Source organism: Rhododendron vialii, chromosome 8a (assembly GCF_030253575.1).
Source record: "Rhododendron vialii isolate Sample 1 chromosome 8a, ASM3025357v1".
Classification (NCBI taxonomy): Eukaryota; Viridiplantae; Streptophyta; class Magnoliopsida; order Ericales; family Ericaceae; genus Rhododendron; species Rhododendron vialii.
The window spans coordinates 23,431,786-23,446,627 of record NC_080564.1 but is presented as its reverse complement, the minus strand read 5'-3'; the positions used below and the strand labels follow the sequence as shown (position 1 = coordinate 23,446,627).

The window sequence follows — 14,842 nt, the reverse complement described above, 5'->3', positions numbered from 1 at the left end:
GATTTAGTAAAAGCTACTTGTACAGCTACAATCAAGATGCTAAATCTACTCAGTTAATAAAGAAACAATCGCATCTCCACATAAGAGACCAGTTTAAAGACTATGATCTCTCTTTCAAGAGGCCATCCTATTCAATCAGAATTCAAGAAAAGTTTGATGCAGTTTTATCGAGTTAAGTTTGACTTCTTTGAAATACAGAGGAAATGGGTCAAACTGAATTCTCCGATATAACTTGTTCAGAGAATAATCAGACAAGTAAAGGAGATAGAAGTGTTTAACTTTACATCATGCCATTTTGGTCATCAGCCATAGAGAAACATTTTTCACATTGCACTCTTATTCTAGCAACGTGCAATGGGAGCATGTTGGGAATACATATACTTGCACCAACTCTAACAGAGTAAGCTTTTAGTTGAGTTAGCCTAACACATTGATGTTTGATTAACAATTGTTTACAGTGTTAATCTTCGACAACAAGATGATGAGTAAAGTAACTATATTACAATATTTAACATGTAAAAGGTTCCTAGATTCCTTGCAGAGTTTAGAATCCTTGAAGAGTTCTATTATATTTCCCAAATTGTGGGCGTGGCAGGGAGGCACAGTGGAGGCCCCTATATATATGCTTTCTCTACTCGGGGAATGTTTTTAGCTAAATGTCAAAAGAACAATCACCAAAGATTTTATGCTTCAATAATAGTGCTGAGACTTCCATTTCAAGGAACTACTTACCAGGAGAAACCGCAGCAGACAAGACACACGTAGCACTCCCTTTAACACCATCTTTACGAACAGGTGTGTACACAAGGTCTAGACATCTTCCTACATCCTCCAAATGCAAGTCCAAGAACTCTGCCGGAAAAGCATATCCAATCAGAAAGATTTAGACCAGGAAAAATAACACTTAAGACAAACAAACAAAAACATATCTCAGAGGAGAACAAACTTACTGCCAGCATTTAGCTTATCCTTGACGCCATTACTTTCCAATCTAAACCACTCATAGAAGCAATCTCCTTTGTCCCTGAATCAAGATTTAGTTATGCTAATTTGAGAACTACAAATTAAGGCGAGAATTCCAGGATTTCCAGAAATGATGGTTGACAAATGTTCACCCTCCACTATAAGAAGCAATGAAACTCAATTGTTGTCCTTCCACGAATGATCCAAGAAATTTAAGTGACTGGCAAGTAGGTGGCCTTGTAGTAGCACGTCAAATACAAACGTACTTTGATTTCAATTTAAGTGATGAGTTTCCTGGAAGGAAATATATTTAGGCACCAAAATAGACTAGCAAACTGGATTGAAGATAACTTGACTAACTAACCAATTCACCACGTTTATAAAGAAAATTAAGATTTGATATAGCCCTAGGATAAAATTCCCAAAAACTGCTCCAAAGTAATCATTTTCATGCCAGGAACTACTGGTCCAATTTGTTAATGAAAGGACCATGGGGTGCCCTTTTCTTATCTGACTACAGGTTGGTTGGATAGATACAATTATCAAAAGTGCTGCAATGAAACATTTTGCATACCTGGTATTATTGGTCCAATTTGTTCTGAAAGCACAATAGGACCACGAGCCCAATCACTTTTTACAGGTTCACATGAAACAGATACAAAGAAGCCAATATCATCAACTGAGAGTATGTATGATGCAGTAGTAGCATCTTTTAACTTCAGTTTGGTTGCCATCGGAACTAGTTTGCAAAAATGATAAAAGTTATTCAGCAAATATATAACTTGTACAACAAAAGCAGTACAATTATATCTCGATTATCTTCCAATGCTTTAAAATCAGATAACAAAAATTCCAAGCTGTTCCTATACTCTAATGGGTAACATCAAGCAGTAATCAAGGAAGCCCAGATCATTGGTTTGTAAGACCAGACCAGGAGAAAGATGTACAAAAATGCTTTCAAAAGGAGATACCTGGAACCACCGGAAAACTGATTATCTTCCAATGCTTTAAAATCAGATAACAAAAATTCCAAGCTGTTCCTATACTCTAATGGGTAACATCAAGCAGTAATCAAGGAAGCCCAGATCATTGGTTTGTAAGACCAGACCAGGAGAAAGATGTACAAAAATGCTTTCAAAAGGAGATACCTGGAACCACCGGAAAACTGAGTCACCCTCTTTGCCACCTCAATACTTTTTATCAACATTCAGGGTACTGCCTTCAACCGTAGTTCCGACTATTTGCAGAGAAAGCAATCTCGGGCTCCTTGAAAACAAACAGGCAGTCACAACCATGCCTACATTCTCTCTCATGCTTCGTAATTCGATCTTCACAGTACATCATACTATGAGGCCGTGGGCTACTGGGCATTAAGCAAATATTGTCAATAATTCTTGGTAACTACAAGCACAACATCGTGATGGACGACATACGGTTACCGGGTTGAACACGTTCCTGCCCCATGCAAGTTCTTGGCTCACCCACAATCCCATCATCACGTATTGGGATACATTTTAAGGAAATTAATTTACCGAAGACATCTTCAGTAAGACGATATTGAAGGAGACTTGAAACCTTCGGTATAAGGGTGCCAGAGTCAGTCTCAACCTGCATATAATGGGATCGACATAAATGTGAGATTTGACGTCTAAGGTCATACAATATCAGAGCCAAAACGAATCATATCGCATAAGATTTAGAGTAACAAAGCCGATGTAAGAAACCAGGTCATGCAAGATGAAAGCTTCCCACACAATTCTATCATCACCTCTCAAACAACAGTTAGCTGATTTCATCTATCAGTATGTTTCTAGGATAGCTTACCCATTAAATGAGCTCGGCATGGAAAGCATTTAAGATAAAGTAAAATACTAAAATGTCCATGCCAAAATGTCAAGACATAAACCGTTCAACGCAATAAAATAATAGAGACAATGGTACCTCATGAATGAAGATACCAATTGTAAGTACTTTTTCCTACATGCCCCCCTATGTAGCCATATGAGGCTGTGAGTATTCCACCTTCACAGTAATCGCCGGTGATACCACCTTCACAGTAATCGCCGGTGACAGACAAAAAAATTAGGCTCGACAGAAGAGCTGCAAGATGATTACATGCACATTAGAAGCTTACAATCGTTAAAACAGAATACCAAAGAACAAGGATCAAACATATGCTAATGGGACAATGGAATCTCAAATACTTGAAGAACTTGCAAGTACTAAGGGTTCTCTTTGAAATTAAGCATTCAAGCTTGACCAGACACACCAGCGGAAGCTAGTCTAATGGAATAAAACATAGACAACACCCTATAGTATACATTATTACCTCCCTAACGAATGTTAGTAATTTATTTTAATCAACGGGTATCTGTAATTTTAACGTCGGGAGATTAATAAGTATTTAATATCATGGAGTTCGTAATATAATTGAGATAAGGGTGCAATTATAATTCTGTAGTGGAGTGAATTATAATTAGTGAAATAAGAAATAAAATCCTGGTGGGATTAAGTTTTCTTATTTACACTGGGAGCCCAGACTTATTACTCTTTGGGTCCCTATCGTAACCCTATATATACACGTTATGCTCTCTAGGTCAGATGATGTTTTTCTATTATTCAGAAAATAGAGGCAGGCTTAGAGAGAGCAAACAGATCACGAAAGAGTCCACACTCGGTTCGTGTTTTAGACGTGCGGGGAATACGGTTGAAGATCGTAAGGTACGGTCGAGCAGTATTCGTGGTTTATAGCAAGGCGTGCTATAACAAGTTTAACCAGCGTTCGTGTCGCAGAGGTAGAACCCTAATTCCGCCTTGTAGGGTTTTTACAATCTTTGTTATCTAATCTGTACGCGTCATTATTGGGTCTTGGGGATTCGGTTTCCCAACAGTGGTATCGGAGTAGGCTGTAATCGCACGTATGGATTAAACAGGCCATGTTGTCCGTAGATTATAGAGGGTAGAACGTAGAACTGTGCTAATCCTTGTTTTGCAGCGTTCTTATCCAGCTATTATGGTCACATCTTTTTTTGTTGATTTTGTGTGATTGGATCCCACGATAATTTTTTCGTGGATATTGTTATTTATTGGGTACCACGATTATTTTTCGCGATTGTAATAATTAACGTAATATGTGTTATTTATTGCGTGCCACGATTATTTTTCGTGGTTGTAATAATTAACGTAGCATGTGAACTCCAATGGAGGCATAAGATCGATGTTTGTATGTTTCTTCGATTGTAATAGCATTCGACGGTTATTCGGAGATCGAAGATGCTAGATACAAAAGATACAAGTTGTTTGGCTCGCAACAGATTTTTTCCAAATTCATAGGATCTGATTGCAGGGCTATTTCGACCCAGTAAACGTTGGAATTAGAAAATCTGTTCTTCACAAAAGTTGTATATAATTGAGTTTCGAATCCAACCAAATTTGAATCACTTAAATTGGAGGTCGGATGAGGAAGATATGACCAAAATACTGAAGGCTGTGCAGTTTACGTGGGAATATGTCAAATCCGAATTTTCTTGCCTAAGCACGGTTGGATTTTGGTTTCCTTGATTGATTCAAATTATCTCAGCCTTCCACACAAGTATAGCTGAAGGATTTCAAGTTTGGAAGGATTGCTTAAGGATTTCAAATTTGGAAGGATTCCTTGTTGCTCAAGGATTGCATCTTTGACTATAATAGCTGGATTCTTTATCTTGTGTTTCCTTATTATTTGTGTTTTCATATTGTTTGCATATGTGATAGTTTACCATATTGGGACAACATGGTAATATATGGCCTTTGACCTAGATCACGTTTTTTGCAAACTCGAAAATTTTGATGACCCTCACAAATTTTTTTTTAAATAACTAAGTGGGAGAGGGAGTTTATTTTTAAATCCCACGGTCTCCATTACTAGTATGTAGATGATGTAATTAATTTTTTGTGATGGTTTTAGAACCTTCCCCCCCCATCGGGCAAAATTAATTATGGCCTCATCGGTACAAATTTCCTTAAAGGATAGGTTTATGATAATTGTTGTGTGAATTACTTCTCCATCAGATGTAATTCATAACGGACAATGGGTCATGGGGTTAGGTAATGGTATACACTTAGCTGTAAACAATAGTATCCTCACAATCTGAGTCACTATTATTATTTATAGGACTAAAGCTATATTGGCTATTTAATTTTGCTTGGCATGGTATAGTGTCTAGATAGTTGTAACGCCCCGAATTTTGGGTACGTTAAGAAGACAATTTATTGATAAAAATCTATAACGCCCTGAATTTTGGGTACGTTAAGAAGACAATTTATTGATACAATCAAATGGAGTCTGGCTCTTATTACAACAACTACTCTCACAAGAGTTCAATATTTTACACCAATGGAGGGGGATTCTAGGATTCCTAACTACAGCTCCTCAGCTCCTCTATTCTTGCCAGCTCCTCAGCTCCAAAGCCTCCACGGTGATCTGCTAACCCTGATTATTTACAAAATCTGACACATTATACCAGCGTCGCCACCGATATAATATGTCAGGGTCACCAAAAGGCAACACCGTGAGCTACAAAGCTCAGCAGAGTAATCCCATACCCGCTAACCCATAACTTATAAACAAGCTATAATACAACATCAATTTCCACATGATAAGTATATACACAGTTAATCAATGACACATCCACATTCATTAATCAACTATCGTTGGTGTCCAAGATTTCAGAGTTTCTCCTACGCGACTCATCGTAGACCGTGTCAACATTTTCATTTACAAAACAACCTTTCAAAAATCATTTGTTTACACAAAATATTTGCATTGGCTCCGTACCGCGGATAACCAAGCTACACACTTTCAAAATCATTTGCATTGGCTCCGTACCGCGGATAACCAAGCTACACACCCACCCTTTTTAAAATCATTAGCATTGGCTCCATACCGCGGATAACCAAGCCACACACTTTACAAAATCGTTTGCATTGGCTCCGTACCGCGGATAACCAAGCTACACACCCAACCTTGGTTCCGCCGCGCCGGGTTCCCAAGTATCCTCACAATGGTTCCGCCGCGCCGGGTTCCCATTGGCACACAAAAATATTTGCATTGGCTCCGTACCGCGGATAACCAAGCATACACACCCAACCTTGGTTCCGCCGCGCCGGGTTCCCAAGTATCCTCACAATGGTTCCGCCGCGCCGGGTTCCCATTGGCACACAAAAATATTTGCATTGGCTCCGTACCGCGGATAACCAAGCTACACACACCCTACCTCGGTTCCGCCGCGCCGGGTTCCCGAGTATCCTCACAATGGTTCCGCCGCGCCGGGTTCCCATTGGCACACAAAAATATTTGCATTGGCTCCGTACCGCGGATAACCAAGCATACACACCCAACCTTAGTTCCGCCGCGCCGGGTTCCCAAGTATCCTCACAATGGTTCCGCCGCGCCGGGTTCCCATTGGCACACAAAAATATTTGCATTGGCTCCGTACCGCGGATAACCAAGCTACACACACCCTACCTCAGTTCCGCCGCGCCGGGTTCCCAAGTATCCTCACAATGGTTCCGCCGCGCCGGGTTCCCATTGGCACACAACCTCACAATGGTTCCGTTTTTCCCGGATCCCATTGGAACACACACAAAACACACACCACACAATGGGCTACCACGTCCGGCCACATTGTGGTTTTCACAATCCACGCAATGGGCTACCAAGTCCGGCCACATTACGAGTTTTCATACACACAACGGGCTACCAAGTCCGGCCACGTTGCGGTTTTCAAAACATTTCAAAAAAAAAAAAAACCTTTTCAAATGTCTCTTTTACACACGCACACAACTCACATAATGTCACCCAAAACCGGTCATTATGTTGTTTCAAAAATATTTCCTTCATCGGAAAACATTTCTTTTAATTAACCACACCCTAGGTGTCATGTTTCTACTTTCTCGGTTCTCGTGTCTCGTTTACATTCAAAGACTCCGCGGTAGGACATGAATCTTTCTAACAAGATCATCCAATTCTATATTACTTTAACACGCTCAATCACTACTTATAGCATAACGCCACATATACGGATGCCTTTGGAGTGTATCACTTATGTTTTATTCAAAGCACAACGCCACATGTACGGACGTCTTTGGAGTGAAATCACTTATGCTTTATCACATACCACAAGTAATACAAGCAACTCATATACGCATACTCATAACTATCTTAAAGATCAAAATACGAATACTTCTATACAACGATAAGTACGTAAATAAAGATAACCTACTTTCTATCATACAGTTCTATACGTAGAGTTAGGGTCAAGGGGTTCTACATTATACTTTCCAACATACAGTTCTACGTTATACGTTGAGTTAGTGGACGAGGGACTCTACCTTACTTCTTGGCGGTAGTCGGCTACGGAAAGTACGTCGGTGGTCGGACGGAGTAACTTCCTACGGTGGTCTCCGGTAGCTTCGAAAGAGAAAGGTTTCTCTCGAAACTTCTACTTGACTAACACTACTACTACTTTTGGATCGAGAGGGTGGTCGAGTGGCGGTTTAGTGGCGGCTTAGGTTGAGTTTCTCGAAGAACACAAGAACACTCAAGAACAAAGGAAGAACTAACAAGAACAAAGAAAGAAACAAAGAATTTTAGAGAGAAGGAAGAGCAAAGCTTGAAGGTGTGAGTTGAATGAGAAACATGGGGTGCTATTTATAGGCAAAACCTTGGCTCTCCCCCTCTCTCTATGGCCGGCCCTCTCTCTCTCTATATCTCCCATGGATTTTGCTCCATCAAGTCATCAAATCAACCTTTCAACCAAGTCATAGCTTGTCCAATCTAAATCTTAGGTGTAAGGCTATGTAATCAACTAAGATCTTAGGCTTTTTAGGTAGTCATAACCTAGGTTTAGCTTGTAGTCAAGGTCTAAGGCTAATAAAGGCTAGGATTGTGTCATAATAGTCCATCATAGGTTGTCATTAGGCATAAAAAGACTAAGGCCTAATAAGGTAGCTTGCAAGGCTAGGTTTAGTCCTTGGATTGGACTATGGGAGATTTGTTGCAAGGAAAGGAGACAAGGGGTACAAGATTTGGGTACTAAACAAATCATAAGTACAATGGAGAGTTATGTTTGGTTAGGAAAAAGATTTACCCAAGGATTTGAAAGATGAAGAAAGATCATGGAAGGTCAAGCAAAGTACAATCCCATCTCTCTCTCTCCTTCCTCTCTCTCTCTCTCTCTTTCTCTCTCTCTCGGGTTCTCTCTCTCTCTCTCTCTCTCTCTCTCTCTCTCTCTCTCTCTCAAGTACACACACACACACACACACACACATATATATATATATACACATATAAAAGAAAGAATAAGAAAGTACAAGATTATAATAAACAAAAGGTACTTTTGGTACTTTGGAATCAAAGAAACTTAAGGGCTAATATTTCCAAATAAATAAGCACATGTGTACTAATGTACTCTAGGAAGATCAACTCCCCAATAAATTAACCCAATTGGGTACAAAACCCCAATATAAAATAATAACAAAGTACTTAGGAGAATATTAGGCCTTAAAAGCTACAAGGGCTACTAAGTACTTTTAAAAATAATGTGTACTTTCATCACATGGGTTTTTAAGAAAAAGACTAGTTAAAAGAATAACTCTTTTACCCAATGGATAATAAATACCCTAACTTTTATTATCCAATGGACAATAGCTACAAGGAAACTTTTATAGTAAAATAATCAAGGAGTACTTTTAAGCATGTGACAAAAGCCCTATATTAAATATAGGTGTGGTACCAAGTACCCCAATTAAAAAAAAAAAAATAAAAAAAAATAAAAAAATAAAAAAATAAAAAGGCTAGGATTCTCCCCATTTAAATAATAATAAAGTACAAGTCAAATCAACTTTATTGGAAGGTTCCCTTGTCACATCGGTACTTTATTTGGTCAAAAAAAACTTTATTACCCAATGGTTACTAACTTCCCTAGCGGTTATTACCCAATGGATAAGAATTTCCCTTGCGGTTAATAACCATTGGACAAAAGAGTACAAGTACCATTTATTAAAATAAAATTTTGAAAGACTACATGTACTTTTATAATAAAAGGTTTATTGTCCAATGGACAAAAATTACCCTAACCATTATGAACCAATGGGTAAAGGCAAAAGGTTCAAAAGTTTCAAAAGGTCCAAAAGGTTCATCTAGTAACTAGGTAAGTCGGTTGCTCGGTTCCTCCAAGTAGTCGGTTGGAAATTAACTAAATTGGCCACGTAGGTTTTTCTAGTCAAGAGTTTAACCAAGGACCAAAATCTAATTACGACGAATATTAACAAGAAATCATATAATACTCAAGAGAAAATAAGTAATTTAAATAAAATTCAAATATTTAACGAAATTTTTACTGACCAAAATTCAGGGTCGTTACAATAGTAAAATTGAAAGGTTGTGCCTATCTACACGAATGATAAAGAGTAGAGGACTTTCCATCGAGGCATACTCTTCACGGTGTGTAGGGTTGCCAATGTTTTTCTTTTAACATATGGTAGAGGGAACCAATATTAAAATGAAATTCAAAGTTTTTATAGCCCTTCATAATTGTTTGTTATGTTATTTGATTCTCAGATTCAAAAAATGGGCTCTTTTAATCCACTTGCTATTATTCTCAAAGAAAATAAACTTACTAGACCAAACTATGTTGACTGAAAAAGAAACTTGGATATTGTGTTAACTGTTGAGGGCCACAAATATGTGCTATCTACGGCGTACCCTCCTATACCTAATGAGAATGCCATAGAACAGGAAGCAAAGCCTTATAAAGATTGGGTTAAGGCTGATGAGATGGCGCGGTGTTATATTCTGGTTTCTATGTCGAATATATTGCAACATCAGCGTCAAGCTATGGAAACTACTTCCAATATGATGCTGAACCTCAGAGAAATGTTTGGGGATCAGAATCGAGCAGCAATGCTATTTGCTATGAAAGAATTGGTGAGCATCACCCAAGTTGAAGGGACCTCGATTAGGGATCATGTTCTAAAGATGATAGCTCTTCTTAATGAACTAGAGATCCTTGGAGCTAAAATTGATGGGGAAACCCAGATCGATTTCGTTCTTAACTCGTTGCAATATGAGAGTTTTAAGCAGTTTTGCTTGACTTATTCTATGAACAAAATGCATTTATCATTGGTGGAACTTCTTAAGGAACTCCAAACAGTTGAGGGTCTTTTGGTTGGGAAGAAACCACCATCAGTGTTAGTGGCTTAGAAGGTTTCTAAGCCAAAAGGCAAGAAGAAGCAGAACAAGGCTCAGAAAAAGGTTGTGGAGGCAGTTCATGCATCTCAAGGTGGAGTGAAAAAGCCTGCGGGTAAGTGTTTTCACTGAAAGCAGAAAGGACATTGGAAGAAAGAATGTCCGGTTTTTCTCAATAAAGTGAACAAACAAGGTAAATTTTTTTCACTAGTTGTTGAATCATGTTTAGCGGTGGTACTACTTGTACCTGGCGTGTAGATACGGGAGCCACTAATCATGTTTGCAATTCATTGCAGGGGTTCCAAGAAACTAGAAGACTCAGTGATGGAGAGATTTATCTACATATGGGAAATGCTACGAGAGTGGTAACAGTTGCAGTAGGAAATATTTTTTGAAATTTTAGTAGCAATAGGAGTTTAATTTTGAGAAATTGTCTTTATGTTCCTACTATTAGAAGAAAATTGGTTTCAGTTTCTAAGTTAATAAAGGATGGATATTTAGTTTATTTTAGTGACTCTGTGGTTATTAAGTTAAATAAATGTTTTATCTGTTTTGGTTCATTGGTGGATGATCTCTACATTATTGATCCTATATTTCCTATAGTGTAACTGTATGAATTGAATAACACTAATAATTTACCATGTAAGAGAAAAGAGCCTTCTAAATTGAACCAAATGTATCTTTGGTACTTACGTCTTGGTCATATTAATCTGAATAGGATTTCTAGGCTGGTTAGAGATGGACCTTTAAGTTCATTAGAAGTTAAGGAACTTCTAGTTTGTGAATTCTATTTGGAAGGTAAGATGACCAAAAGGCCTTTTACAGCAAAAGGACATAGAGCCAAAGAGCCGTTGGAATTGGTTCACTCTGATTTGTGTGGGCCTATGAATGTCCAAGCTAGAGGTAGTTTTCAGTACTTTGTCACTTTTATTGACGATTACTCAAGGTATGGATACATTTATTTGATGCACCGTAAGTTCGAATGCTTTGAGAAATTTAGGGAGTATAGGGCGGAAACGAAAAAGCGTTTGGGTAAATGTCTCAAGACACTACAATTTGATTGTGGTGGTGAATACCTCTTGGGAGAGTTTAGGGACTACTTGTCAGCTGAAGGGATTACATCCCAGTTGTCAGCTCCAGGTATGCCACAACAAAATGGTGTAGCAGAGAGGAGGAATAGGACTCTTATGGATATGGTAAGATCAATGATGAGTTATTCAGATTTACCAATTTCGTTTTGGGGACATGCACTAGAAACAGCAGCGTATATTCTTAACTTGGTACCATCTAAGTCAGCATCATCTACATCCACAGAACTATGGATTGGGCGCAAACCTAGTCTACAGCATGTTAGAGTTTAGGGTAGTCCAGCACATGTGCTGAATGGGAACGTAGATAAGTTGGGATCGAGGACAGAAGTTTGCTTGTTTGTAGGGTACCCTAGAGGAACGAGAGGTGGACTGTTTTATAGTCCTATGGATAAGAAGGTCATTGTTAGCACTAATGTCCGGTTCTTAGAATAGGACTATGTAATAGACCACAAACCCAAAAGTAAAATTGTTTTAGAGGAATTGAGAGGAAAGAGACCGGCACAAACTTCTTTACCACCAATAGTGCAGAAGGAAATGTCACAAGAGACATCTGTACAGGCACCTATTGACACATTAGTACCTCGTCATAGTGGAAGGGTTATTGTTCCACCCTGTCGGTATATGTTGTTGGGAGAGTCTTTTGAAATGATCCCTGATGATCAACATGCCGAACCCTATAACTACAATGAGGCACTTCAAGATAAAGATGTGGAACTTTGGCAAAAGGCTATGAAATCAGAGATGGAGTCTATGTACTTTAATCAAGTCTGGGATCTTGTAGAACCACCTAAAGGGATTAAACCCATTGGATGCAAGTGGATCTATAAGAAGAAGAGAGGGGGCGGACGGGAAGGCGTATACCTTCAAAGGTAGGCTTGTTGAGAAAAGGGTATACTAAAAAAGAAGGGATCGACTATGAGGAAACTTTTTTGCTAGTAGCCATGCTTAAGTCCATCCGAATTCTCTTATTCATTGCGGCTCATCTCGATTAAGAGATTTGGCAAATGAATGTCAAGACCGCATTCCTTAATGGAAATCTAGATGAATGTATCTATATGGGGCAACCAGATGGATTCATAGCAAAAGGTCAGGAGCACATGTTGTGCAAGCTCAAGAAGTCTATTTATGGGCTTAAGCAGGCATCTAGATCTTGGAACATTCATTTTGATCAAGCAATCAAGTCTTTAGGTTTTGATCAATGTCCGGATGAGTCATGTGTGTACAAGAAGCGCAACGGAAAAGTTGTAGTGTTTCTAGTACTATATGTCAATGATATCCTGCTCATCGGAAACGATGTGGGAGTGTTATCTTCAATGAAAATATGGTTATCCGGCCAATTCAAAATGAAGGACTTGGGAGAAGCTTGTACATCCTAGGGATTAAGCTTATACGAGATCGCAAGAATAGGATGTTGGGCTTATCATAAGCTACTTATATCGATGTCATTCTAGCCCGTTTTAGCATGCAAGATTCCAAGAAAGGGTTCATCTCTTTTAGACATGGAATCAACCTATCCAAGGATCAGTGTCCTAAAACACCTGAGGAGATGGAGAAAATGAAGGCAGTTCCTTATGCCTCGACAGTAGGAAGCCTTATGTATGCTATGTTGTGTACTAGACCTGATATTTGCTTTGCCGTTGGCATGATCAGTAGATTTCAGTCTAATCCAGGGCAAGAACATTGGACTGCAGTGAAACATATACTCAAGTATCTGAAAAGAACTAGAGATTATATGTTGGTGTTCCTGTCAGATAGTCTGGTACCTCATGGGAACACAGACTTAGACTTTATGTGGCAGCTTCGGAAGCAGCCTAGGAGGCTGTTTGGCTTAGAAACTTTTTGTTGGATCTGGAAGTGGTCCTTCAGTGCAATCAACCATTACACTCTATTGTGACAATAGTGGTGCAGTTGCTAATTCGAAGGAGCCGAGGACTCATAAGAAGGGCAAATACATCGAGCATAAGTATCATCTGATTTGAGAGATCGTACAGATAGGTGATGTTGTTGTGACCAAAATTGCATCAGCGAACAACCTAGCAAATCCTTTTACGAAGAGCTTACCGGCTAAGACTTTTAATAGTCACGTAGAGGGAATGGGAGTGAGATGCATGGCAGTATGGTTTTGAGTCTTAGTGGGAGTTTGTTAGGAGGTTATGTAAAAGTTATGTTTTTATATAGTGGATTAATATTTAATTATTAATTAGTTTTATCCATTTTTTGATGAGAATCTTTTATGGGCAATGTTTGCATAATATTATTGTTTGTTGTGCATGTGCGTCTTTTATTTTACAAAGTAGATGATCCGGTGTGTAGAGTTCGGCTTACAAACAGAAGATCAGATCATCGGTTCTTGTGAAATATAAGATATGGTTCATAGTCTTAGATGAAACTGGACACACCATCGGTAGGACTGTAGTACAATGTTTAGTAGGTCTGTCTTGACTACAGGGAACGGTCTAATTCTAACTCATTGTGCTAGTACACTTTGTGTGTATTGAACGGGACCGCATTGAGGTAATTGTCGTTATACTAACTTTATAAGACAATTGGAACCTCATGGTTATTATGAATGCCTATGCTCTTAATCCAAAAATAATTATTTGAAGTGTATATTTAATGTTGCGACTTTGATTCATTAAAGAGCGAGATCTTTATACGGTCAATAGTCTCGGCGAGTTGGGTAGCAACATTATGTATGTGACAACTTTTAATTATTGATGGAATCCACGTCCCAGTAGGGATTGATGATACTCCTTGAGTAAGCTTATAAGTTTTGATTATGTCAAACCCTGCAGGTAGATATTTGTATCCAACATATCGAATAAATTAAGCGGATAGTCTCAAGTTAAGATGTTGATTAAGTGAGAGATTGTTAGTAATTTATTTTAATCAACAGATATCTGTAATTTTAACGTGGGGAGATTAATAAGTATTTCATATCATGGAGTTCGTAATATAATTGAGATAAGGATGGGAGTGCAATTATAATTCTGTAGTGTGGTGAATTATAATTAGTGAAATAAGAAATAAAATTCTGGTGGGATTAAATTTTCTTATTTACACTGGGAGCCCAGACTTATTACTCCTTAGGTCCCTATCGTAACCCTATATATACACGTTATGCTCTTTAAGTCAGATGATGTTTTTCTATTATTCAGAAAATAGAGGCAGGCTTAGAGAGAGCAAACAGATCATGAAAGAGTCCACACTCGGTTCGTGTTTTAGATGTGCAGGGAATACGGTTGAAGATCGTAAGATACGGTCGAGCAGTATTCGTGGTTTATAGCAAGGCGTGCTATAACAAGTTCAACCAGCGTTCGTGTCGCAGGGAGTTGAGGTAGAACCCTAATTCCGCCTTGTAGGATTTTTACAATCTTTGTTGTCTAATCTGTACGCGTCCTTACTGGGTCTTGAGAATTTGGTTTCCCAACAGATGAACCCATTAGCCAGTAGTTCACAAACATCCTGTTTCATTTGCAGCCCAATTTGGGAGCATGTTTATACTTTGAGGTATTTAACCCACAGCATGAGGGCTTTTGAGCTCACAACAGTACAACCA

The 14,842-nt window shown here is 38.6% G+C and overlaps 1 pseudogene; it reads right to left on the bottom strand.

The window, feature by feature from the left end:
• Nucleotides 1-551: 551 nt before the first annotated feature.
• LOC131298663 (187-kDa microtubule-associated protein AIR9-like) overlaps nt 552-14,842 on the bottom strand; it is a 28,145-nt pseudogene continuing 13,854 nt past the window's right edge.